Source organism: Labrus bergylta, chromosome 1, assembly GCF_963930695.1.
Source record: "Labrus bergylta chromosome 1, fLabBer1.1, whole genome shotgun sequence".
In the NCBI taxonomy this organism is placed as follows: domain Eukaryota; kingdom Metazoa; phylum Chordata; class Actinopteri; order Labriformes; family Labridae; genus Labrus; species Labrus bergylta.
Window position 1 is genome coordinate 31,198,040 of NC_089195.1, and position 27,627 is coordinate 31,225,666.

Here is a 27,627-nt window from a genome sequence, read left to right on the forward strand (position 1 = left end):
CACACTTTGACAAAGATTGAGAGCGAGTGTCCAAAAGCCCCAATTACCTTCACATCCAATGTAAGAGAACAAGCTAGAAAGCTAATTACGAGCTCCACACATGTAGATGAGAATTGTTTAAGCACACACACACGCACACACACACACACACACACACACACACACACACACACACACACACACACAGTCACCGAGCAGATGCTAAGCTAACAGAGCTATCGTTTTCTCTTTTCTTCCCCCCGCTGATGGTTAGTGTTAATAACAAGCTCGTTATGGTAAATGCGGCTGTGTCACTGTATTTTTTACCATTAGTCATTATTACAGCGACCTTTATGGAATCATCAATACGATTGCATAATTGAGCAATTCCAGTTTTAGCTCCGATTGATTTACACTTCAGTGCTCTGCCAGGCCCTGAATGAGATCAAACGATATTAGATGCCTCCAAATGCACCGTCTTGTCATTCAGTAAGTGGAATAAATATATTTTTTATTTATCTTTCAAGAACTATCAATCTCTTTTCTTTCTGGTAGTCTGCCAAGAAATAAATATTGCTGATCTCTCCCTCTCTCTCTCACTCTCTCGCTCACTCTGAGTGAGTGAGATGTCACTGATTGGACAGAGTAATTGGACCTAATGAATATGTCAACAGCCTGTTTCTTTCTCCCTCCATTAAACACAACTGGATTAGATTTACTGTGCTTACTCGAACAACTTAAAGACTCCATCAGTAGGCTACTTTCCACACACACACACACACACACACACACACACACACACACACACACACACACACACACACACACACACACACACATACACACACACACACATCTGCACACACTCACACTAAGTATTGGCTCAGTAGATCAATGGCCTCTTGGTCAATGTCTCCTTCGGGAGGGTAATCTATCTGCTCCTCACTAATGAAACGCTCTGATCGCTCTGCTTGCTTGTGCGTGTGTGTGTGTGTGTGAGTGTGTGCTTGTGTGTGAGTGTGTGTGTGTGTGTGTGTGTGTGTGTGTGTTTGAATGTGCACTCATGGGTGTCAGATTGTCTCTAAATTCTTTATGTGTGGTGTCATGTTGTTTGTTCTTGGTATAATTACAGACTTAATCTATCCTAGCACACATTAACACATTATTACTGTGTGTGTGTGTGTGTGTGTGTGTGTGTGTGTGTGTCTTTATTTAAAACTACAATTACCATGAGCCGTTCTGCAACACGATATCCCGTCAGATATATTGAATAAAGCCCTCTGCAGTATCTCATGCAAACAAAAAACATTTTTTTTGCTTCCCTTTTTTATTTCAGTCAGCAGGTTTACAAAAATATTCGTACCAAAGTATTTTCATATTTTAGACCAAAATGCGTCGCCGGGTGAGCATTTCCTGCTGTTTTTCTTCTTCTTCTTTGGTGTCTAAAAATGTCCTCAAAGTAAGCCCCGTGATCAAAGACAGAACAGGAGTACAGAGTAAAGAGTGCACAGTGAGATACAACGACCCGAATGGTCGCGCAAAGGCAAAAAAAAACAACAGAAAGTCCTTTTTCTTCTAGGAAAAGCCTTTTGAATTAAAAATGTGAAAGTCATGTTTGTGGTGGCAGCCCGATGGAGGTGATGTAACTCTAAGGTGACATCATCAGTCCCATTAAGGCCATTGGGTCTATTTCAGGGGCGGGCAACTGGCGGCCTGGGGGCCACATGCAGCCCCCATCAATCAATCGACAATTTTTACATATCAATTATTTGGAAACATGAAGAAAACATGACAAAATCTGCCATGAAATCATGAAAACCAGAAATATGTTCATAATAATATTTGATCACTGGTGTATGTTGAGTTAAATTTGAGACATAATTGATTGTAATCGTTTTTGTATCCTAGAATTTGGCCCCCTGGCAGTGAGAATTAAATGAATGTGTCCCTTGCTGTGACCATCCCCGCTCTAGATAGATGCATTACCTCCTATTTCCCATATCTTTTTTTCTTTAGCTATCAGGCCTGTTTTGGTTTTTGTTCTGTCCCTAATCGTCACAGTTTGGACGTTCTCGAAGAAGAAGAAGAAGAAGAAGCAGATACAATACATGTCCTGGAAATATCAGGATTTAAGGATTCAGGGTTTCAAGCCTCGGCTTTGGGAACAACCAAAAGGATCTGAGGATGTGAGCTGACTCGTACGGTGTCAACAGATCTGCTTGGAGCGAGACCCATACAGGCTTTAAAAGTGATCAGAATAGTCGTAGAACAAATTTGTACGGCATGTTGTCTGACATCAGTTTTTAAAGTTTTCTCATTGAGCACACTGGATGGCAGTCTGTCGTTGAAAAAGGACATGATTTTAGCTAAGAAGGGTGGCTAGCTGCTCACATTTCCAGACAGTTTCTCCTGTAGGACTCTCTTTGTATTGCACTCTGTTATTCACAATAAAGGTGACAGAAATAGTTGTGCATCCATCCATCCACGTATGCACGGGGAGAACATACAAACTCCACACACAGAGGCTCCAGTCCCACAGGGATTCTTACCAGGAACCTCCTCGTTGTGAGGCAACAGCGCTAACCACTGTACCACCGTGCAGCCGAGGAATAGTTGTGATGAGGATTTTTTTTAAATAGAGTCAGGAAAAATGTACTTGCAAGCCCTGGCACCTTTCTCACCTCCGAGCTTCTGGCCAATCACAGCATGAGCTGAGCGCGGATGTCGCATTTTTACGATTTAAGATACCTACAAAAGCGGCGACAGATCCCTCAATCCCCCAATCCAACGTCTCCGTTAGATAAGAGGGGGGTTTACAAAGCTACTGAACCATCTGACGAGTACTTGTGATGGCTTCTGCTGGCAGCTCTGGGGTGTGTTCTCACTCTTTCTTTCCAAGGCCGCATACATGCATTGCAGCCAGGAGAGCGTGGCAGTGTGAAGTACAGTAGGTCAGTGATTGGCAAAGGAAGACAGAGAAGACAACACCCCATAAAAAAAAAAAAGGAAAGTGATACCACCTCCCTTCTTCCTGCTCTGCTGTGCTGGGGTCTGATGAAGTGTGGAGCTTCAGAGGGGAAAGGGAGGGATATTGTACAGGTTCCAGAGCTTTCTGCAAATCCATCAGGGCTATTTTTAGGACGAATTATTTGTTTATTTAAAGTTCTCCCTCATAATAAGAAGATTTGAGAGCAGCAGTCTTATGATTTTTTAAATGATACACATGAATGGTATCGGGCGCTGCAGCTTTAGCACTTTGAAATCTCTTCAGATCTTCACTTCCTCGTGCATCCCACTGCGAAGCGTCTTAGAAAGTTGTTGCTCTTCAACTGCACCCTATGATAATCTAACTCCAATCTCTCTTTTTTTTCCTTCTCCTTTTCCCTCTTGTTCTCCCCCCACTCTCTCTCCCTCCTCTTCTTTCTACTCCTTCTCTTTGCAGTTTGACGTGTTGAAGTGCTACTTAAGGTAAGAGAGAATCTCATTTTGTGTCTTCCTTCCTCTTTTACTTTCTTCCCTCTGATTTTCAAAAAGCGTAAAAACACAGCGTGCCATCCGCACTTGGCACAGTGTGTGTATCGAGAAACAATCTGCGTCCTCAAAAATGCATTTGGCTCTGAAGCGTGCTCACCGGAAAAACAATCACATTGTGTTAAGATGACAAAGAGACACTCTGGGTAACACTTTCCCGAGGTAAAGCTATGATTAGAAATGCTCAGACAGGACACGTGTCCCCCTATTAATAAAACATCTAATGGAAAAGATATATGATAAAGGCCGTGAGAAAAAAAGATCTCTGCAGTACACACAAAGAGAAATAATTCACCCTAAATCCTCTTCTGCTCCGTCTTAAAACTGTACCCGCCTGTCACAAGCTTTTAGTCATAACCGGGTCTGTGTGGGAAATCACTGCCTTGTAGTTAAAAAAAAAAAGAAAAGCAACGCTGCTGTTATTGTTTATTTATGGATTACTGGTTTCAGCTTTAGTATATCTCAAACTTATTACTTTCTGACTGGGATGTTGTGTAATATCAGCAGACTCACAATACTTGAGGAGGAAAATGAAATGTGCTACAGTGCAAATACAAACAGGGCCTGACCTTGTGTGTGTGTGTGTGGCGGGGGGGGGGGGGGGGGGGGGGGGGGTCATACAGGATGTGTTCATATCTGACTGCAGCCTGAGCATGGACTCACTGTAAGGTGTGCATGCAGGTTATTCAATCATTCGACAATTTCACCTCAAAATGTGATTTTGATTCATTTGAATCTTCAGCTCTAACTTCATTATTCTCCAATGTTTTCTTTCGGACCGATATGGATTTTTGGGGCCGATACTGATATCGATAATAGGAAGAGAAAAACTCTGACATTGGCCGATATCTTTCTTTGAGCTATGCTCGATTTTTCAGAGATAGATAGATATAGATACGCACATTTATTGTGTTGATCCCTCAAATGCAGTTATCATACACTTGTTGTAATCCATGTAGCGCCCTCTGCTGGTGAAAGAGAACAGCTAGTGTAATACAATGAAATTCAAATGAAATGCTATTTGACTGACACACATCTGTGATAAAATTAGCCGATAGAGATATTCAATTGATAAGCTAATATCGGCCGATATTATGGGCTGGCCAATTAATCGGTGGGTCTCTAATTTTCTCTTTGGCTCTTTTAACTAGAGATGAACTGAAACTCAAGTTTATTTCTTGTTGTGTATTTATTTGATCAGAACTCAAAGAAATGGAGACAAATTAAAAAGTTTATTTTTACATTTGAGAAAGAAAGTTTCATTTTACCTTTTAACTTTAATCAACACTCTCAAGACCCAGCACATCTGTGAGTAATGCAGCCCCCACACTGACAAAGTGTGCTAAAATTCTGGAATATAATAAGTTTATGAAGATATAAAAAGCTCTCCTTGAACCTCAATGTTTTTGTTTTCATTTGTTAAATTGTCGAAAGACTTTATTCAAGACTGGTTTGAGATTGCAGCGAATAGTTTCTGGGCCTGTTGCACCAAAAGTTTGCTCAGCTTTGCGCCTGCTAAACTTGTGCAAAAGAGTCAAAAAGACAATGTTTCATTCATAAAACACACAAAGGGTTAAATGCACTGTGTCTCTGTGCACTGATGCTGTTTGCAGGTATTTAAATGAACCACAATGCGGTCATTTGTGGAAAAATCTGCCCCTTTCTACGCAAATGGCCTCATTACAAAATGAGTCTAATTCACAAACAGCGGCGCTAATAGCCATTAACCGAGGCAGCTAGTGAAAAATGACTGCTGAGAGTAGGTGGTACAGTATTTATAAAACATGTCATGTGCAAACTTTCAAGTGATCAGGATTTTTTTTTACTGCCGATGTTAAACTTTAAAAGAAATGATCTGCAAATAAATCCTGTACATATTACGTTGGATTGACTCTATTATCAATATAGTCTGAGTCTTGAATCAGTCTGAAGCTGTCAGCGGCTCGACATGTCATGCACATGTCTAGGGAGGTCTGGATCCGTTACGCATGACGAGGATGCTAGTTTTTCTTTACCTGATCTGTTCAGGGAGGGAGCGCTGTGTTAAACAGTTGAACTCATGTTACTTAATCCTCAAAATACAATTGAAAAAGTCTCCCCTCTCCTCCTAGCTCATCTTTTTTTTGTGGACATGATAGAACTCTTTCAGCGTGAGAGCACAGCTCTGACCAGTGTAAAGGTGCGGATAGCTTCTCTCCACCATCAGATGCAAAACAACAGCAGGACGACCTTTGGGGCGTTTTGGGGACTGGATAGCATTTGCACTCTATGTTTTGTGATTTAGACCTTAACACAGAGCAGATAAGAGCAGCAAATTATGCATTTTTATTAGGTTATAAGGCTGCAATCCATTCTTAGTGAATCAGGCCCTCAGTGTTGTGTGTTTATTGTTGATTCATGTAGGACGATGGCATCACGTGCAACTCAGCTTGTCAAGTTTACATCTTAAGGCATATCTGCTTCAGAAGCCAATAAGCTGGAAGCTTAGTACATCAAGACAGACACAAGGTGTGGAGGTGATTGAGGTGGTAGAGTTTAAGACTCCTGGAGAAGCTGAGGATCAACTCATTAATGACATGCTATTTGACTGGTGAATAAATCTAGTAATATCTGTGATTAATTTAGCCGATGCCAATAGTCACTGCTAATTTTGGCCGATATTATTGGCTGGTAGATTAATCGGTCGGGCTCTACCAGGAAGGTCTGTGCGCTCTGAAAGGGTGGTCTCTTCACGGAGTAATATTGTAAAAAGAAAAAAGAGAGAAAACTGCACTCGATCCATCCTGATCAACTTAATAGATTTGTGTTTCTGGTGAATTATATCTTTTAAAAAATTTGACGTTCCTTTTTGATTTTTGACGTTTGGTAAAATGTTTTGTGTCAGCTAGCGGTGGCGGCAGCGGCAGCAGTGGTGGTGGGGTGAGGGAGGGGGGTTGAATATGTTCGGGCGTTATTTCATATTCTAACTTTGTTCAAAGTTGATTTTTTTTTTTTTAGAAAGTGTCAGCACTGGTCTGTAAACGGTTGGAAGGTGTTAATCTTTATCTTAAAGCCTCATTAGACAGAAATGTGGGCCAAACTCTAGTTTCAGCCAAGATCCACAAAGCAAACGCCATTTTGGAGGGTTGAACATGTATTTAAAACATTGCTGTAAATCACATGAAACTGCTAACATATTTAGATTAAGCACAACAGAATGGTGTTATAGAGCAACAATAAGAATTTGGCTCAGAAAGGGATGCGCTGCATTTGAGTATGAAACCGTGCCACGTATAAATATTGAGAAAAGGCTGTGAAACTGTAATTACTGCTGAATTGTATCCAAAGAACCCACACTTATCTCCGAGCTGAGGACAAGTGGAGAGTCGTGCCAATCCTCAGAAGAAGTTAAGACATAAAAAGCAGCACAATTGTAGCTACAAGGTTTTAACCAAACACAGATGCCATGTTTGCATGCCCTTTAGTGCTTGTTTGCTTTGGTGCCCAAGGTTTTTGCATCAGATTTTAACATTGCTGTGTGCATGTGTGCGTGGGACACAGAGAGAGAGAGAGAGAGAGAGAGAGAGAGAGAGAGAGAGAGAGAGAGTATGTGTCTAAATCTTTAGTCCCTGTCTCTCTTCTTGTGTGTATCTGGTTCCCAGTGTTTGGAGAGGGCTCTGTTGGGACTGTGTGTAGAGCCTCATTAGTGGTTAAGGTTTGGCTGGCCTGCTGCTACTGGAGACTCTCTCTGGGGCACAAAGTCATATGTTACTCTGCTGCTGGACCATCTGCCATGTTGGCCCTCACTTGAGACTTCGAGTTTGGTCTCTTGTTTTTTTTGGTTTACTTGCATCCATGTAAACAGTGGTGGAAGGTAACTGGTACCAGTGTCGGAGTTGAATCTCAAGTCCCCAGTGTTTCAAGTCAGCAAAATCAAATCCATATGAAGTCCCTGTTACCTGGATCAAAGTCCTCGAGGCTGAGCCTGAACCAAGATGGGGTAAAATTCCTACTTAAGGACAGCCTATTGCTGTGTTTTCCAACACACAAAAAGCAATCCCAAAATTTCCCCCAAATTATCAGGTTGAACGCAAACGGCACAAACTTTGCACCCTGACTTTACCCGGCCTTTTTTGCTCCAGTTCCCTTATTAAATATCGGTGTGGACTCTTGGTGAGCTGATGTGTGAATGCAGCAGTTCAATGTCAGGAAAATGTGTTGCAAAAATAGTACCTTATAGGAGTTTTAAAGTACCTCACCTGTCTTCATGAGCTGTGTGTGACAGCCACTGCTACTACTCTCCAGCGGCCCCGACCCTGTGGAGGCACACCTCATGGTTTGAAAACCTGATTTTTTTTAAACTACCAAATAGAGAAAAAGGTTTTAAACAGATTTTGCAGTCATTATGATGTTTAACTGTCATTATTATCAACCGTAACTAAGGTAAAGGTTTAGACTTCCTCCACTGTTAGTGCACTAAGCATGTCTGATATTATGTAAGACACACTGACTTCACCACGTTTCTCTAACACTAATATGTGTCTCTAGTCTGTCTACAAACCCCCCAATGATGAGAAAAGTCCACCCTCTCCGTTTTTTCCCTGCTCCACTTTTCAGAAAATGTGTGCTCAAACAGGCCGTTTAGAGATTTTCCCCTCATGACATCACAAAGGGCAGTAACCCCTCCTCCAGGTGGGTGACACTCCCACAGCTAGGTGTTTGTTCTGCCCTCTGAGTCCGCCTTCTTAACGTAAACAATAGGGTATGGATCCAGAAAGCCCGAGCCACCCAAGCCCTTCCAGAGAGGGGGCGTGGTCAGACATAGCTCATTTACATATTTAAAGGTACAGACACAGAAACAGCCTGTTCTGAGCAGGGCTGAAATAGAGGGGTTTATAGACATGATCAAATACAGGATCAGAGTGGATTTAGAACAAGACACTTCACACACATGATTGTGGGAGCTCTGAGACTTATTTAAACTATATGTAATACTATAATATGTGTTCTTTAAGTTTAACTGAATGATTGTGTGTTTATGTTGTTAATTTGTTGTCACTTGCATCTCTCCAGATGGCAGGTAGATTGAAAGGTAAAAATTAGCAGAGTGAATAATCTGGATGAATTCATTACTCCATAATTCACGGTTCCTCAGATACCTAAAGGAATATCTAAAAGTTGTCAACAGTAACACATTTACAGATGTGACTAATCCAGGGACCTTTACGCTTTCATTATTTATTATCACATGACTTCCCCCCTTCATATGCCAATTAACACAGGGCCTCTCCAGTTCTGTGGACTTTAGACTCAAAGAACAAACAAAAGATCAGTGTCATGAACACAAAGATCCCTGTTTTGAAACCTGTCTCCTTAGCAAGCTGCATTATTATAAACTCGCAGTCATTCGCAGCATGTGGAGACGTAGTTTACACAATATAATTCCTTGATCTTACTTCAAAACTGTCACTTGAGAAGATAATGAACATCTGTGCCACTTGCAAAGACGAAGCATCTTCTGTTGCACTCAGTAATCCATTTTTATTTTTTAATTCTCAGGAAGTAATGGGAGGCTTAAAAATAGGGCCCGATTGATATGGGATTTTTGGGGCCGATATTGACATCGATATAAAAAAGACAAAAAAATCAGATACCGATAAATTGGCCGATATCTTTCTTTGATCTATGTTCAATCTTTGAGATATATTGCTATAGATATTCACATTTATTGTGTTGATCCCTCAAAATGCAGTCATCAAACACCTGTGGAAAAGATAAATAATGAAGAAAAGATGGTCACTCATCTGGAAAGTAACTGATGATTGTTGTAATCCATATAGCGCCCTCTGCTGGTGTAAGAGAACTGCTGGTGTAATACAATGAAACTCAAATAAAATGCTATTTGACTGGTGAATTCATCTAGTAAAAGTGACGCATATCTGAGTTAAAATTAGTCGATACTGATAGTCACTTGACATGCTAATATCGGCCATTATTATCGGCCAACCGATAAATCGGTCAGGCTCACCCTAAAGTATGCTAATTTGGTAATATCTGTTTAAAAAAGTTCAAAAGTTGTTGTCTGAGTGGTCCTGTGTTTGCGTCCATAATGTTGCACAATAACCTCCCTCCATGGTTTGTGCCTAATAAGCTGACTGGGCTCAGGTAGTTTTGATTGGACGGCAGGGGAGGGTAGGTTTGGGTGGTGCATGACCTCTGGAAAACCTGAGCTTCCAAAATCCTAACTCAAATGCGCTGCAATTGGCTGCTACAGCATTTTTCTTTTTCATTTCAACGCTTCTCATATTGAGTATTCAAAAGTTTAAAAAGTGGGGGCGCTGGGTTGTATCAATTGAAGCACTAATAAAAATGTGTCATGAAGAACGACCTCGGCAAGAACTTGCTTCATTACCCAACTTGGTGGGATGTTTACGACGGCTCTACACAACTCAAGTTGTTTAATGTGTAGTGTGGGTGATAACAAACTCGGTTAAAGTGGTAGCTTTAAAAGCAGCGCTCAGCTGGAGAAAGGTTAATTATCACATCCTGTTGCAGACAGACAGGACCACCGCCTCCTGTCAAGCACACACACACACACACACACACACAGATACACACACCTACTCTGAAGCACACACTCATGCAGACCATCAAACAAAACTGTGTGAGTGTGTGTTTGCCTTTTAAAGGTGTAATCTAGCATCTGTTTGTCCTCATTTACTCCATCACCTGGTCGTTATTTCTTTTCTCCTCCACTCATTTCCTCCTCCCTCTCTCTCCGATCGCCCATATTTACATTATATCACTCTTCATTCATGCCGATATACTTTCTTTTCTTTTTTTAAAAAAAGTCCCTTTGGATCACGTTTTCCTCGCTTTGATACGATGTGTGAATTGGGCAGGTTTTTTTCTCACATCTCTTGAAATCCAGAAATGAACTGACGGATGAGTGGACGGAGGTGTGAAGCGGTGGACCTTTTAGAGAATGATTGCTGCTCTGTTGTCTGGAAGATGCCAAACAATTTAGAGCGGGAAAAAAAAAACAACATTGAAGTGACAGCTGAAAAAAGGAAAACCAGAAAGACATGGGTGGAATTTCTTATCCCCAGCGTCGGGTCGTGAACCCTTTCAAAATATGTCTACTTTCTTTTCATGTCACTCCCCTCTTCTCTCCACTTTATCTCCCTCCTCAAACATTCCCATCTTGCCCCTTTTAGTTCTTCCTTTTCCTCTTATCCTCCGACTTTGTGCACATCCAACCCCCTACGCATGCTGTCTCCCATCCACCTCCTCTCTCTCTCTCTCTCTCGTTTTCTCTATCTCTCTCTCTCCATCATAATTTCATTGCCAGTCTAGACAGCTCCTGCAGCAGGTGCCGAGGCCGGGAAGACGGAAGGAAAAATAGGGTGAGAAGGAGTGAGGGAGGAAAGGAGCCAAGGGGATAAGGAAGAACCTGAGCGGGAACAGAGAGAGATTAATAGATCAAGCGGGGAGGCGTATGATGAAAGTTTAGAAGAGTATGGAGAGGAGAGGAGAGGAAATGAAAGGAAGGGAGAGGGAGGGGTCAGGTTAAGGTAGGATTGAGGCGGAGAGGAAGGAGGGAGAGGCGGGGATCTGAGTAAATCAGGTGGGGAGAGGTGAGGTGCGGAAGAAGAGGCTATTTTAATGCAGGGAAGAAATCAGGTGCTCGAAGGTGAGCAGAGAAGGAAGTGGAAGAAGGAAAGGAGGCGATGGGAGGAGCGAATGAGGTAAAAGGACGTAAAGGAGAAGGAAAAGGTGGGAGAAAGAAGGAGGGAGGCGAAGCTGGATGGAAGGATGGATGGTTAGGGTAAGTGTGGAGGAGACGACAGGAACAGTGTTGTTGTGTTTTTTACGGGAGGACACGAGGCTGCGAGGAAGTGAGGTGGGTAATAAGGCCATATCTCATTCCTGTGGAGCAGCCTCTATCCTATTAGTGACTACCTCTCGCCGGATGACTTATATGCACCTCGTTTTTCACCAACACTATGACAGGAGAGATGCTTGGGAAGAAAACACACACACACACACACACACCGCCGCACACAGTCAAACACACACTCGGCTGCAAGTTCATGCAGCCGCAGGAGCGATGACAGGAGAAATCTGCTCCTCCTCTCCCGATGTGAAGGGAAAGCACCATCAGTGCAGAATAAAATGACAAGCTCACGACCGAGTTTCAGAAACTAGAATCACCGTGGAAACGTGGTCGGTAAAAGATAATTTACATAACACAACTCTGATCGAAGGACACGAGAATGTAAATACTCATTATCATTGAAAAAATAAAAGTATTAATGAAATGTATCAACCATCAATTATCTATAACCGTTAATAATGAAGTATTTACATTATGTGTTACAACACTGATGGCAGCTTCAAAAGTGCATTTAAAATGTTTTCAAATCAAAAAGAAATCAACAATCGGATTCGAACTGCCATTGTCCACGTAGTTCGTCAGCGCCGGGCAATACTGCCACGTTCGCTGCCACTCTAATCACAATGCTCCTGTTTCCACAGCGAGCGCCGCGTTCCGTTTCCAGTACAGTTCATTCTTAGCAAACCTTTGTGTTAGAGCCATTTATACATACGTAAGTGTAGTATATCTTTTGTGTGTAGATCATGCCAGTGACGCATGCTTAATTGAAGGTGATTAAGGCTCCAGTCAACTCTGGCTGCTGATTGGTTAAAGCTTGCAGCATGCTGCCTGTTTTATTAGAAGCTGTGGCGCTACAGTAGCACACTGGTCTTTGACTAATGTTACACCCAATTCACACATACTCTGTGCGCGCCACGGTCCGTCAGCGCCGCGGTTCGTCAGCGCCGCGGTCCGTCAGCGCCACGGTTTTGCTCCGTCGGACGCCTCGCGCCCATTCACACTGGTTCCGTTTCTGTGGCGTCAGCGGACCAGCGCACCTGTGACACATCACAGTAGAACTACAAGAAAGACAAAAACATGTAAACAACATGTTGCTTTGTCTTTCTGAGGATGAATTGTTGTTAATTCGGTTCCTGTTTTGACGTCATGTTGATAAAGTGATGAAAAATACGATCGCGAGTCCGTATATTGTGTTTTATTTTGAAATTGACCGGACGCTCTGTGTGTGTTTCCTTGTCTGACTTCCTGTCCAGGCTGTCATATTCTGTCCAGCTTGACGCGTGCCTGCAGCGCACTCCGGCGAAAACCGCGGACGGACGGACTGCGGCGCGCACGGAGTATGTGTGAATTGGGCTTTAGTGTGGCTCTGTCTTAATCCAAAAAATGCGCATGCAAACTGCTGAGCTGGAAAACATGTTTGACGCGTGCTTTACATTTTGTTTGATTGTATTTTTGTATATAAAGCTTTCAGTAAAGTATTGAAACCTAGAACTTGGACTGGAGTTTTTTTATGCAGCACGCATCACCCATATGTTTTCCAGCTCAGCAGTTTGTGTGCGCATTTTTTTGGAATAAGACAGAGCCACACTAACACTTTGCTTACAACAGACAGTTGGCTCCAAACCAAATAGAACTCTGCTGCCATGAGATGAGTTACATAGATATGGTTACAGCTTCAACCTAAGAGAAGAGTCACTCTTAGATGGTAGACAGATTTTAAATGGTTCATTCACAAAGTGACCAAAATGTATGAATTCATGAAAATTCGTACTAACAGTATGACTGCTGGAATTGGCAGTTAGGTCGCTTTCATGTATGAAAGTTTGGTGGACTTAATGGGATTCAGGGGTGAAGTTGTAACATACCACTTATTCCTCAGCACCAACCAATTGGCAGCCAATGGAGATCAGAGATCATCTGGAACAGGAAATCAGACGAGGTAACTCACAGAGCGTCCAGTTTCATCTAAAAAAACAAAACTCCCGATCTTGTTTTCCATCCATTTATTAACATTAAGTCAAAAAAATGAAAGTTTAGTGGACTCTATGGGATTCAGGGGTGAAGTTGTAACATGCCACTTATTCCTCAGCACCAACCAATTGGCAGCAATGACCCGCCATTGGAGGGCCTTTCACCGGCCGGCCTCGTTCCTAAGACCTACGAGTTGGCCTCTCATGTCCTATCCCATGCAGACCGCTAGGCAGCGAAACCGAGGGGGATGTTTGATCGAATTCACCCGGTTGGACGACTTTCCAGAGAGGCCAAAATACTTTCTTCGATATAGAAAAATGTGTTGGTCACATTACTTTGTATCTGCCTATCTGTAACTTTTACTAAGTAGAATATCATTGCTGTATGAATCAGATTTGGAGCCATAATTGAGCGTTGTACTTCTTGCAGCCGGTCAGAAATCTGATCTTTAACATTTTTAAAAGCAGCTCTTTGAAAACCTGTACAGGCTGGAGCGTGGAAGCAGATCATGTTCTGCTCAGCCAACAGCCTTGTACACTTACAGTCGGTGTCTGAGTGCTGTATAATCAGTCGCTCCAGGGAATTTTGTAATTGCAAGATATTTAACAAAATCCCCCTTCTATCTTTGCAAGAGTCTGCAGTTTGGAACAGTCCCACACTTTTTACTTCATTAACCCTCTCTAAATCCTTTAAATATTTCTAAAACAAGAGCCTTTTGTGTCAGAACAATCCAATCAAAAGGAGTGTGGTGTACATTTGGAGACATCTTCAAAACTGTGCTGAAAGAATTATGAAGGGGAAAGAACGGCAGAACTAATTGTCTCGTAGTTTCACATAAAAGCTGGCAGGGAATGATTTTATTTTAAAAAACTCAGGGAGGATTACAGAGGGGGAAAAAAATAAGACACTTTCACAAAAATAACTTGTATTCAATCTTGTCTCTGTCCTTTAAAGTGAAAGTTCATTTGTGCTATTGTAATTTATCGTCTCCACGGTGACATTTTCTCCAGAGAATGAAGACTGACCCTGACAGACTCCCCAGCCGCCGGAGTCCAAGTGACCCCGGAGGGACTAATGGTTCATGAAAGGAGGGATATGAGAATCTATTCCAATAATTTGAGCCATTTTAATTAAACTTGTGCATATTTTTCCTCGCTGAAGAATTTGGGGCAGCTGTATCAGCAAGAGGGAGGGGGCGAGAAAAAAGAGAGAGCACGAGAAAATGGGTCACTTTGGCAGAGCGACCGTGAGGCTTCATTAGGAAACCCATTGCGGTCGTTCTGTGGCCCATTCTCATTCTGCTCCAGCGTACCCAGTCTGCACCCCGAGGGATTCCAATAGCACCCCTTACATTTGTGACCTCGTCAAAAAGCAAGAAATAAGCAGGCGTCAGGTCACGCCGGTCTCGCCCCGCTGCCACCTCGGTGACACTCTGCCAGCTTCCTCTATTTATTCTGCTTAAATTAACGAGATAAATGTCAGGTGTTTCTTCTCCAGCACTTCGCAGGCTTTAGTGAGAAAAAGCAGCACGTCTTGTCTTTTTGCCTGTGAGACAATGAGGGTGTTAGCACTGAGGAAAAAATCTGATGTTAGCTGTGCAGGGAGAGAGATGAACTGTGTAATTGTGTCTTTCAAATGAGTAACTTTGTCAACATGCCTGTGACTGAGGAGAGTTCTTCCAACCAGTCAGACTTAATTAAACGTCTAAAACAACCACATATCTCCTGCAGTAACACAGTTTTAAAAGTATTATTCACAGTATTTGTACGTATTTCACAGAAACCCTGATCAGACATGCATCTGTGCATTTGATTTGACGCTGTAACTCTGTCTTAACAAGTACGTTTAGTTTCTTTTCTCAGGACCTTGACTTGATCGTCTTGTTATCTCCTTCAAATCGAGTTCATTTCAGGTGTTTCTCGTGAACTTGAGCTATATCAGCTCATTATTACTGAAAAACCAGTGTTGTTATCCTTACATAAATACGTCAAGATCTCAAGAAAAAGACCTTTACTCTAAATTTATTTATAAAAAAATGTACTAGTTACCGCAGGAAAACTGAGTAAAATAAAATGTATTGACTAGAGCCAGCCGATATTAGCATATCCAGTGACTTTCAGTATTGCCTAATTTTATGGCAGACATGCACCGATAATACTCGATTTATTCACCAGTTAAATAGCATTTCATTTGAGTTTCATTGTATTACACTAGCAGTTGTTTTTCACCAGCACTATATGGAAGCATTATCACTCTCTAGAGTGTCAAGCAGTGATGCACATACATGCACAGTTACTTTCCAGTTTTGTCTTCATTATAAATCTTTTCCACAAGTGTTTGATAACTGCATGTGAGGGATCAACACAATGAATGTGTATATTTATCTCTACAGATCTAACTTAGATGAAAGAAATTGGCCGATGTATCGGTATCAGATTTTTTTCTCCCTCCCCAATATCTGTATCGGCCCCAAAAATATTTAATCGGTCAGGTACTTTTTTAAACTTTAGATTTTTTCTATCATTTATACACATAGCAACCTGAAAATACTCAAATTAATTATGAAAACCTATAAAAAATTAAAAAAAACATGTTTTTTTTACAGTGTGAGCAGATGGAACAGTTCAGAGTCTCTCCTCTCTCAAAGCACCTTCTTCCTTCTTCCATCTCATTTGCTCTCACTCATTTGCTCTACAATTCTCCTCATCCCCCTCGCTCTCCTACACCACATGGCACCCGTTCATCTTTCTCGTTACCTCTCGTGTCATCGGCGCTCGCTCCTTCATGTCTATTGCTCCCTCAGTCATTCGTTCTCTTGGCCCCTGGGCGCACTAGTGTCTAATATGTCTTTAAAAGTAGGACACCGCTGAGTAATTTGTTGCACCTAACAAATGATAATTCAGCATTGTCACCATATATATATCCATGACTGAGGGGCCACCCCATAGCACACGATAGCATCTGCCGCTCTGGAGAACAGTCATTGTGATTTTTCTCGCCATTTGTAGTGTTAAGTAGCATTAAGAAATATAGGATTCATTCACAAAGACGCCACACTGATGCACAGCCGGGATGTTTTTGCCCTTGTTTTAGCTCTGTCTGTAAACACAATCTGGTGTGTAGGGGCGCCGGATACTAGCGGTTATGTTGCACACCCCTTGTGCGGGGGCTGTAGTCCTTGTTGCGGCTGCCCTTTGCTGCATGTCATCCCCCCTACTCTCTCCTCCCTGCGTTTCCTGTCTAATAAAGTCATAAAGGCCCAAAAAATAATATTTAAAAAAAAGAATTTGGTGTGTACTAGATTGCTTGCAGCCACCATCTGCTTGAACCAAACAACAAACCCAGAGGGAGATTGACTTCACTCTCTTTTAAGGAAGTCATTAAGACTTACATTAGAAGTATTCAGAGTTTGAGATTATTTTTGTTGTTTGCTATCAGAAGTCAAATATCAGCTGTGTTTTTGTCTCCATGCTAATGCTCTGGTATTTTCTGCCTGCCGTCAGTCACCTTTTCTGTTTCAGTTCAGATCCTTTTCCCTCTGCCATGTAGTATATCCTGTGTACTCTATGGACTTGTGTAGTGCTCGAGTTTCAACCCCAACGGCAGCCTCTGGTTTGAGAAATTAAAGCCAATGTGGAAGAGCAAAAAAACTGCAGTTCCTCGAGTGTCCACTTGAGGCCAAGAAATCTCCATTAGGTCCCATTTTCAAATTCCTGATTTCTACAGGAGAAAAAAAACATTCTTTCAGCCTGTTTCAAAAAACAAATTTGGTATCATTAGCCAATGTCTTTATTGCTACATACTGTAATAACTCATCTGTTTTGATTGTATTACTTTATTTTACTTTTGAGCCCAAGAGTCATTCAGAAAGTTTCATAATTAGTGGTGCAGATGGCCTAGCGGATAGCTTGTGCCCCATGTACTGAGGCTAAAGTCTTCCAAGCGGGGGGCAGGGGTTCAAGTCCAACCTGTTGCTCCTTTCCTGCATGTTTAGCCCACTCCCTCTCCCCAATTGACTGCGCTCTACTGTCCTATCAAGTTGTGAAAAAATAATTTCATTACTAGGGGCCTGACTGTTTTGACTGACAGGTGGTCGCAGTGTAGCTGTTTGCCGGAGGGGTTTAAGACCCGCCTTAACTCCACCTCTTCTAGACTGTTTCTGGATTGATCAGAAAGTTAGGTGGAGATAGAATTTCCGATATGGCGACTGGCATCATTTGGCTTCGTAATGCCTCTTCAGAACCCAACGGGAGACGTCACTGAGACTGCGTCCATGTTTTATACAGTCTCTGTTTTTATACATGTTTTATGTTCTTTTTTTTTTTTTTATGGATGCCAATTGAGCAGAGCATTTTCATTATCACACACTATAAATAACTGGCTTATTTGCTTGTTTGCACACTTAGTAAACAGCAATAAGTCTCAAACTTTCCAAACTCTTTCACCTTCCAGGTCACTCGTTCAGAGCACTCATAGTTCACCACACTGTACCATGATTGCCAGTGTGAAAGCACTTATGTACTCAGAATAGCATTTGCAAGAACAGAGAAGAACGATAATTGAGTCCTCGCCTCCCTGCTGTTTGCCTGAGCGAATAACGGAGAATACGCCTCTCAATGTTCTCCTTCAGACATGAACAATAGATAAACGTCTGCTTAAGGATCTCCATAGAGGCCTAAGATGTAAAAAAAAAAAAAAAAAAAACTCATACCAATGAATTGGGCGCCATTTGGTGTGTTAAACCAAGACGTGCAACACACTGGAGCATTGTAATCCGTCTCATCTCAAACTTCAGGATACAGCGACACTTATGCTACACTAGGTATTAAGACGAGCAATCGCTTTATTTAGTGAAGGATCAAAAAACGACTTGGATTTTTATCCTGCATTCTGTACCCCCTCTTCTGTCTTCCTGTTATGTCTCTGTGTCTCATGCACGGTAACTATTGTGATAATCCTCGTTCATCTGTAGGTACTTTACAGTCTCCAGAGGTTCCAGAGCAGTAGGTCACTTTTGAACACTCAGTCAAGATATGCTGGCGTTTTTTCATCATGCATCCTCTCAAAATGCTTCATCATCCTTGCGGAGGCAGATAAGAAATCTATTTCTTAAACATCAGACACACTCATATACACACAGGCTGTAAACAAATTCAAGTTGTTTACCCAGAACTGTGTCATGTCGCTCTGAGGGTCCCTGTTGCCAACTTGACCTGCAATAACCTCCTTAAAATTCTGGATCAAAACTTCAGCGCTTGCCTCGCATACGCTTCTCGAAAGAGTAAACAAGTTCACAAAGTAGATGTAGCTGCTGAGACAGAATTTCTCTAGAAAAAAAAATCACACAGCTGACTGACAGTATGATCTTGAACATTTCACATTTAATTTCCTGTGCTGTGATGAGGGACGGTCGCAGCTTGTGTCTATATAGGGCTCTGGAGATTTGCATTTGTAGGGAAGCATGTCAGTGACTTCATTCAAAGTAGGGCTTATGAGATGGCCTCCTCTGATGCCCGGCTCTGATGCCCTGCTTACCCACTTGCATTGATGATGAGTCCGGCTGACTGAAAAAAAAAAAAAACAAAGACGAGGAGGGTTTTCACACATGCTGAGTGAAGCCAAAACCAAAGTGAAAAGCGGGTTCCACTGAGCCGCGCTGGTTTAGGGTTAGACATCAAAAAATAATCTGGGCCGTCGCTGTGCAGGTCAGTGCGGCAGAAAGAGTTCGCTTAATGGAGTGAAGAGGCTCATGGAGTGAAGTCCTGCATACTGGTGACTCATTTCCACGCACTAATAGGAAACCTTTAAGGTGATGTCCAGACACGGCAACAAGAAGAGATGAATCTACCTTTTTAAGATGTAATATCTACATTCTGACACTCGCTGGATCGTTGCTTCAGCGATCAACATAAAAGAGAATCAAAGGGCTGCTCTGAAGCTCTCCCATGGGAGTCCTCGCAGAGATTCAGAGCAGCTAAAAGGGGTTCTCAAGCAGACTTTCACCATGGGTGCCACTTTTATCACACGCAGGAAAATCAGGGAGAAACCACAGTTATTACCGCGTCCAATGAAACAGGATAAGCATATCTAGCTTATTGCGCAAAACCCTGTAAAACCGAAAATTGCTTGAGCTTTTCCAAACTCCCTCCCCTTCCTCCGCACGAGGCTGCCGAGGCTTTAATTACTTCTGCTGGGCCAGCATAGGTGAAGCACATTCTCACTAACAAGGTGGTTTTCCCAACCAGGGGGAGCAGTGAAACAAACCAACAGGAAAACAACATGATGGAGAGGGGGAAAAAAAAAAACGCTTCCCCGCAACAGAGGGGTAACCGATGCTTATAATAACCCTCCGCCCAACTGATTTTCAGCAGCCGCCGTCGGATTGTTACAGGAAGAAGAAACACAATCGCAGGTTGGGGAAGCAATCCAGGGGGAGAGATAGATGTGTCATCAGCCGACAATATGGTGTGAACTAGTTTTTCACACACTAGTGCACATACACGTTGGCCACGCCGCCCACATGTGTGCAAGCTATAGGAGACGCCTTTTAAAATGTCTCACGTGTCTGAGAGAGCGCGAGGTGGAGACACAGATTCTTAAAAAAGACATGCGAGTTGTAGCCATTCTGAGCTGGACACATCATCAGGTGTTCACAGGTCAAGAAGGAATTCAAGAGGAAGAAAAAAAAAAAGAAAGTGTCTTAGTTTTTGTTTGTGTTTCAATCAATCTTTACATCTTTACATCATCAGATCAGGCAGTTAATGTATGCTGCCATCATCGTCTCTGCCCTTATTCTAGTAAGTCGGTCAGCAGCACAAACAGCAGCAGTGGTGTAACAGCACAGACTGGTGGAGAAGCGTTGTCATGACAGCTTGCTCCAGATGACAGAATCGCCTTAATTATACACATGCTGTACTCTCATCTCAGTCTTAATAAGAGAGGAATAAGAGAGAAAAAAAGGAATGTGTTATAACAGCTCATATTGTGTATTCTTTTCTAAAAATGCTTTTACTCTGTGATTTTAGTAATTGCTCTTATTTTTATTTTATTAGTCTGATTTTGTTGTCTGCTTGTTCACGCTCTGCCTGTTGCTTTAATTGTCTCTCTGCTTTTGTTTTCTGTTGTAAAGCACTTTGTTACTTGTATAGAAAAGTGCTCTACAAATAAACTATTATTATTATATTTAGATTGAAAGGTACTAAAAGGAAAATCTGGAGTAGCTGATTCACATTTCCTGCCGAGTGTCATTTGTTTCAGGCATCAAAGTTCAACACAGGACGCGTTTCAGAACCCAAAATAACTTCACCCGCCCCTCGTCCCCTGAGACCCCATCCTGATGTCACTCCACCGGCGGAGTGATTTCTCTTATTTTGCTTCCGCTCTCTCGCTGCGCTCTGATGCACTCCCTTAAATGGCATAAGAATTCAGGATAACAGCACAGGGTCCGCAGAAAGAATAACGATAACATCTGGATTTGTGTGTTTATATGCATGCGTGCAGTCTCCCTCTTTTTTTTTTTCCTACCAGTTCAAACGCCTCTTTTGCAAGTATTCACACGTGTCCTTGTGCGACCCCTTTTATCCGTCAGTGTGTGTGTGTGTGTGTGTGTGTGTGTGTGTGTGCGTGTGTGCTTATCTTTAACCGAGGTGTGCATGCTTTTTCCCACTCTGGTTTTCTCAGGCCCTCATCCCCCCTCACAGCCTGCATGGCTCGGAAAAGTAGCTTCAAAAAGCCTTAAAAGCCCCCAGTATAGGGAGGGGATCTGAACCGGGGTGGGATCTCCGTGTGACCTTAACATTTACTGCACATTAACTTTGTTTGTATGTCAGAGTGTTTGATCTGGGAAGCTGCTGTGTGAATACAGAAACACAGAGACACAAACACAAGGCGCCCAAGTTAAAAGAAAGAGCATGGCTTTAAAAGCAGCAGAGCTCTGAGAGGCTAATGCTCCGTCCTAATCCCCTTTCCTATCTCTCCTCTCCTCTCCTCTTCCCTTCCCTCCTTCTCTCTCTCTTGCAGGAGAATTCTGGGGAGCTTTCTTACTCTTTCGATTCCTCAAGGATGAAGCAGAACAGTGGACCTGTGTTCTGAAACAGGTACGTTTCAGACACATCACGATGACCTTCAAACTAACACCTGCCCCCCCCCCCCCAACCCCTCCCCTTTTTGATCTAATCTGGGTCAGATTTGTGTGTGATTTATGTGGCTAAAAGGCCCTTCCATGTCTGCTGAGAAGAAAAAAAAAACACAAGAGAGCGAGTTTAAAAGAGACAAAGAAAGAAATGGGATGGATGTTGCTTCTGAGGAAGAGAGAGAGAGGAGGCAGCACAAGGAGAGAAAGGCGCGTCCTCGGGGACAGACGGAGAGCGAGTGGAGACACAGTCGACAGGATGAACGACAGGATGAAAGTTTAACCAAACATCGGCTCCCCCCGCAGGAGCGGGCGAATCTGCAGTGGACAGATGGGGGGGGGGGGGGGGGGGGGGAGAAGACATGCAAAGAGACAGACGGGCAGACAGGACGAGAGGGAGAGAGCGGCGATCCCCAGCTGTTTTTTTTTAAAACGCTGCCTCTTGATACATTATTGAATATGCAGCTCTCCAACGCATCGCTGAGCTTTCCTCTCATGTTAGCGCTCAAGTTCGCATCGCGTCACCGTTCTAAATATAAAGCATTCGCTCACTCCTCTCTGGTTTGTTAAGAGATGCAGAGGCTGCACGTAGGCCGTGTGTGTGTGTGTGTGTGTGTGTGTGTGTGTGTGTGTGTGTGTGTGTGTGTGTGTGTGTGTGTGTGTGTGTGTGTGTGTGTGTGTGTTACTCTGAGAGGCACTTTCTCTTTTTCTCTCAGACCGGCTGGAGTTAGACTTTGAGTTAGTGTGTGACTCAATATTTGGAAGTAAGCCTCAGCGAACTTGCCAAAAACAAAAATAGATTTCCATCAAACTACTTTGAAAGTAGCGTCAGATAATGCGTGGAGTATACTGAAGCGAGCGCAGACTGCTTCACTGGGAGTCGCATGTGGTGTACAGTGAAGGAAGTGAGATGTTACAGAGGGGATTGATTTTTTTTCTTTGGGATCAGACTGCATGTGAAGCTCTGCAGGTCTGTGAAGTGCGAGCAATAACTCTCTTTAAACCCCTCTTTTTTTTTTTCCCCCCAGCTTAATAAATCAGATTTTTGGTAGAGGTCAGTGTCCTCAGACTCTGTGCAGCACCAGCTCCGGCCTACAGGTGGCAGCAGAGCAACATACCCAGCAGACATGTTTCTGTAGCAAGACTAGGATTGGCCCCATTTTACCAGCACGTCCCCTCGTAGGCCTCTCTCCATTTATCTCCCTGTCTCACCCAAGACAAGCAAATGATTCCTCCTATAGCCAAGAAAGAAAGTGTGGGAAAACCCGATCAATATTAAGCCTTTTGTGTTCATAGATCATCGTGTGCAGATGTTTCAAACTCACATGATAAGTTTTTGTCTTTATTTCAGCTCCCACTTTCCAAACTTCATGTTCCAGGATGAACCATGAGCAAAGGTAAGGAACTTGTCTTTGACTTTTATTTCACCATGCGTGCCTCTGCAGAAGAGACTGAGTGTGTGCTGGAGAGGATTCATGGACACCTGGGTCCCAGTGCCGCTTGCTGCTGGCTGTGTGTGTGCGTGTGTGTGTGTGTGTGTGCAGTTGTTTTGAGGGTGTGTGTGTGTGTGTGTGTCTCTGCTCTCTGACAGATGTTGTAACGACATGATAAGCCCTCTGGCTGCCGGCGTCACCGTGTGAGGTTTCCATAGTGACTGTGTTGAGTGTTGGGGAGGCCAGAGTGGAATATGAGGGTGCTGAGCATGAACAGAGGGGGTGGAATAGGAAATGAAGTGCTCAGCGCCTCCGGCCTGTGTGTGTGTGTGTGTGTGTGTGTGTGTGTGTTTCTGTTTTCATGCACACGTGTGGGTGTGTTTGTGAGACGTTTATGTCTGTTTGTTTGTGTCTTTCCACAAAGAGCGTCGAATTGAAGAGACACTCATCTGTGTAATTGGGAATTTGATCAAGATAACGCACTCGCACACACAGTCAGTCAAACATGCATACACACACGCACTCAGACAGCAACGCACACACACCCGTCCAGTCTGCGTAGGAGCGACAAGAGACAGGGATGATGGCTGCGGCGTGGGCTGAGGGTAACCTCCTCTGCCTCGCAGACTAACACCATGAGTGTGGGTCGCTCTCGGTATCACTTATCACTTAAATTGCTGCGTCAATGGAGCTGTTGTGCAAACTGGTACGAGCAGGAGAATTGCCCTCTGCTATTGTGAGCAGAGAGACTGTGAAGCACTTAATGTTTTAAAGCACCATGCAGCTCCAGCAGCGAGGCTCAAGGCTGTGGTTTCTGATCATTTTTTGACAGTGTTCTGAGGACGCCTTCGCCAGCTTGAAGGACAAAAACCATAGACTGTATATACAGATGGACAACACGCCTCAACTTTCAACCTGTTGTGCAAAGATGAAGCCAAAATCCTCCAGTTATGGGCGCTGACATAATGCACATTTGGAAGCCTAAAAATTGTTTTACTTGACTCCAGACGAGGGGTTGCCCTTTCTGTTCTTTATACAGTCAAGACCCTCAAGACAAGGCTTCACAATAAACTTAACGGGTAGCTATGTTCATTTTTTACAAGTCCAACATCATCGCCCCTAAGCCGAAATAAAAAAGAGAGAGAACTCTGACATGACTCTCAGTCAAACAGTGTGTTATAAAGGATGATAACTCCTTAGATCTTTTAGAAAAACTGCTCTCCTCTGATTCTGTTACAATTATCTGAACTCTGAATATCTGCTGATTGAATTCCAGTGCTATCACCGTGGAAATGACTTTTATGTGAAAATACTCTTCACACAAACAGTTGGGGGACGGTATGAATAAAACAGAAAATTCAACTTTGATAATCCAGACATGAACAGCAGTTAGCCTCCAAAATTGTGGCCAAAAAAAATGTAAATGGCACAGCAGGTGATCCATTATAAAAAGTGTGGAGTATACATATTTGTAGTTTGTAGTGTTTTCACCACTGCAAATCAAAAATACTGATTATACAGACGGCCTGCATGTGTGAACGCAACCAACCGACTTCACCTCAAGATTCAAGATTTGAGATGTAACATTACATTTCTGTCATTTTTCTTGTGTGTCTGCAGACATTAAAAAGACAAAATAAATGCTGTTTCCCAGCCCCCCCCAAGCAGTGTTACAGAATGGAAAACATCAATCAATCAATCAATTTTTATTTGTATAGCGTCAACTCATAACAAGTGTTATCTCGAGACACTTCACAAAGAGCAGGTAAAAGACCTTACTCATTGTTATGTTACAAAGAGCAGGTAAAAGACCTTTCTCATTGTTATGTTACAAAGAGCAGGTAAAAGACCTTACTCATTGTTATGTTACAAAGAGCAGGTAAAAGACCTTACTCATTGTCATGTTACAAAAAGCAGGTAAAAGACCTTACTCATTGTTATGTTACAAAGATCCGGCCTATCCATCATGAGCACTTTAGCAAAGCAGCAAAAGTTATAGTGGTAAGAAAAAACTGCCTTTTTAAAAGTCAGAAATCTTCAGCTGGATCCCCGGCGACGAAACAGCCTTCACAGGTCTAGACTGTGCCGGGCTTGGAAAGGGATAGGGGGAGAGATGGGATAGGGAGCAAGGGGGTGGAGGGGGGTGTTGTTCAGGCAAGCCGTCCATCAACAATCCGGTGGGGGGGGGACACATAAATATACCTGAAAAATCTAGGGTAAAACAATTACAATAAAAATAGCACAGAAAGTAGAAAAAACTAAATACCTTAAAAAGTGCGGACAATAAATAACACAGGCAGCGTTCAGTTAGCACCACAGTCATTCAACTAGTGTCTAAAGAGCAGTATATTTAAAGTGCTAGTGCAGCAAATGCCCCTCTGGCCGTGGATTTGACATACTGTGGGTTTAAGAGAACATTAACCAGGATATTTAGACCCTTATGGAGACAGTGGGGATTGTGACATCGTTAATAAAGTTCATTATCAGCATTATTTCCTCGTAGTCATGAGAGTTAAAAAAAAAAAAAGTTTAAAACGTCCAATAATAACAAACACCTCCCTTACATTTTTTAAGTTTTTGACATTTTTTAGGATGCATCTGATAATTGTTGGTATTGTAATGGGAACTCTCCCGCCTTGTCTTCCTCCTCATCATGACATCATAGTGACATCACCTCTCATATCACATTGTACTGCACATTGGGATGAACACTATGTGATTGATCTTTTGTTGTTGCCTCTGTCCTAAAAGGAAACAAAGTGTAACTACATGTAGGTCAAGATAATGCACTGACATGTCCTCTGCTCTGAGCCGTCTCATGCTGGAGGGATCGGAGGTCGGTTTGCCATCGCCTGGATTTGACTATCAGAGAGACAACTGTTGGCTCGATGTTGTACTTATTGAAGTCAAATTTCCAGAACAATATCCTGAGTCTCTTAAAGCCTGATAAAACCTTGATTTCTCCTGTGTGTGTGTGTGTGTGTCTGTGTGTGCACATGTTGATTGGCCTCGTGTTTGTTATGCATGTCTTCCGAGAAGACGAGCGTTAAGTAGAACAGGAACTAAAAAATTTAAAAAAAAAACAGTATCAAATCGAGAATGCAAATGTATAAGAGTAGGAAGCAGGAGTATTAAAAAAACATGCGACAGGGTGCATCAAAGTTTTAATATTTTAATCACTGAGGTGAAAAACATCCTGTCAGGGGCTGTGACTGAGCTGATGCGTTCCCCAGGGGGGCCACCTTAAGTGAACTGATCTCATTTTAAGTAGCAATTTAAATCCCTCCCCCCCCTCCCCTGAGGCTTTCGCTGCTCTCACACACAGAGACAAACAATCCTCACGCTTGTCTCCTGAATCTGCCTGTTTTTTTTTTGTTTTGTTTTGTTTTTTATGCAACAGTCATGACGAGAGATATAATGTTGCATGCAGCGCACAGGGCCCCGGCTTCACACAGGGATTACACCTAGATGATTCTTCAGTTGAGAATTTAGACGAGCCTAATCCGCGCCCCGTGGAAGCGGACCGCGGCGGCGGCGGTGGCCAGATATGACGGAGAACAGAGAGCAGCCAGATTAGTTCATACGAGGCAGAGGAGCTGAGCCTGACGGAGCGTCTCCTGACAGCTCCTCCCAGATCTCTCCACTTCTCTCTAACGCAGGCTGAGGGAAACACTGTTCCCCTTTCAGTCCATCTCACTCTCTGTTTCTTTTCTACCGCTCCCCGTCCCTCTGTGTGCGGGAGTGTGAGTGTGTGTGTGTGTGTGTGTGTGTGTGTGTGTGTGTGTGTGTTATCGCTTCATTAGCCTGTAGATTTCTGGGTCATTCATAGCCTTGTTCCCACTGTCTCAGAAGCTTTAATTACCCTCACATGAGTCACATCTGATAATTAGGATGGTCCGAACAGGACACACACAACTGCTCAGGCTTACACGTGTAACACATACGCGCACGCACACACACACACACACACACACACACACACACACACACACACACACACACACTCACACACACACATCAGTCATTAGTGGAGAGTTTAACATGCAGTACAGTGCTAATGGGATTATCATTGCTGAGGGTCCTGCTCATCAACCTCTTACTCCTCTCTCTATTCATCATCGAGCACTATTCTTAAATACTGAGACATGCCTGTACATGATCTCTCTCTCTCTCTCTCTCTCGCTCTCTCTTTTTATTTAATTATTCACTCATTAAATGTTTATTGGTACAGGGACAAGTAAAGAAAGTAAACCTGTCCCTGGTCGAACTTTTAAAACACATAAAAGTCAACAACAAACAGAACAAACCCAGCTCAACAATAAGACACAGAACTATACAAGATACTAAATGTCATAAAAAAACACTGAAAAACAAGCAGTGCAAGATCATACACCAATAAAAGAGTGAGTCCTCGGCGGGCATGGGGGTGGCCTATAGTGGTTAGGGTGTGCGCCCCATGTACGGAGGCTGTAGTCCACCAAGTGGGCGGCCCGGGTTTGAATCCGACCTGCATAAAAAGCCCCAAAAGCAACAATTTTATCATCAATAAAAAAAGACTGAAGCCTTTTTAAAATCTATTCTTTTCTGTCTTTCTTTCTCTTGCCTTCCTTTCTTCCTTCCTTCTTTCTTTCCTTCTGTCTTCCTTCCTTCTTTTAATTTAATTTATTATTATTCTTCCTTCCTTCCTTCTTTCATTCCTTCTGTCT

General features: G+C 42.8%; 1 protein-coding gene across 12 annotated transcripts in view; it reads left to right on the top strand.

Annotated features, from left to right (window-relative positions):
* Positions 1-27,627, top strand: part of ptprdb (protein tyrosine phosphatase receptor type Db) — a 190,703-nt gene that overhangs the window by 31,350 nt on the left and 131,726 nt on the right. For all 12 annotated transcript variants that reach the window (XM_065959143.1, XM_065959148.1, XM_065959149.1 and 9 more), the window contains exons 3-5: positions 3,422-3,447; positions 21,377-21,453; positions 22,840-22,885. The gene's annotated coding sequence lies outside the window, so the exon portion shown is untranslated. The remainder of the gene's footprint in view (positions 1-3,421; positions 3,448-21,376; positions 21,454-22,839; positions 22,886-27,627) is intronic.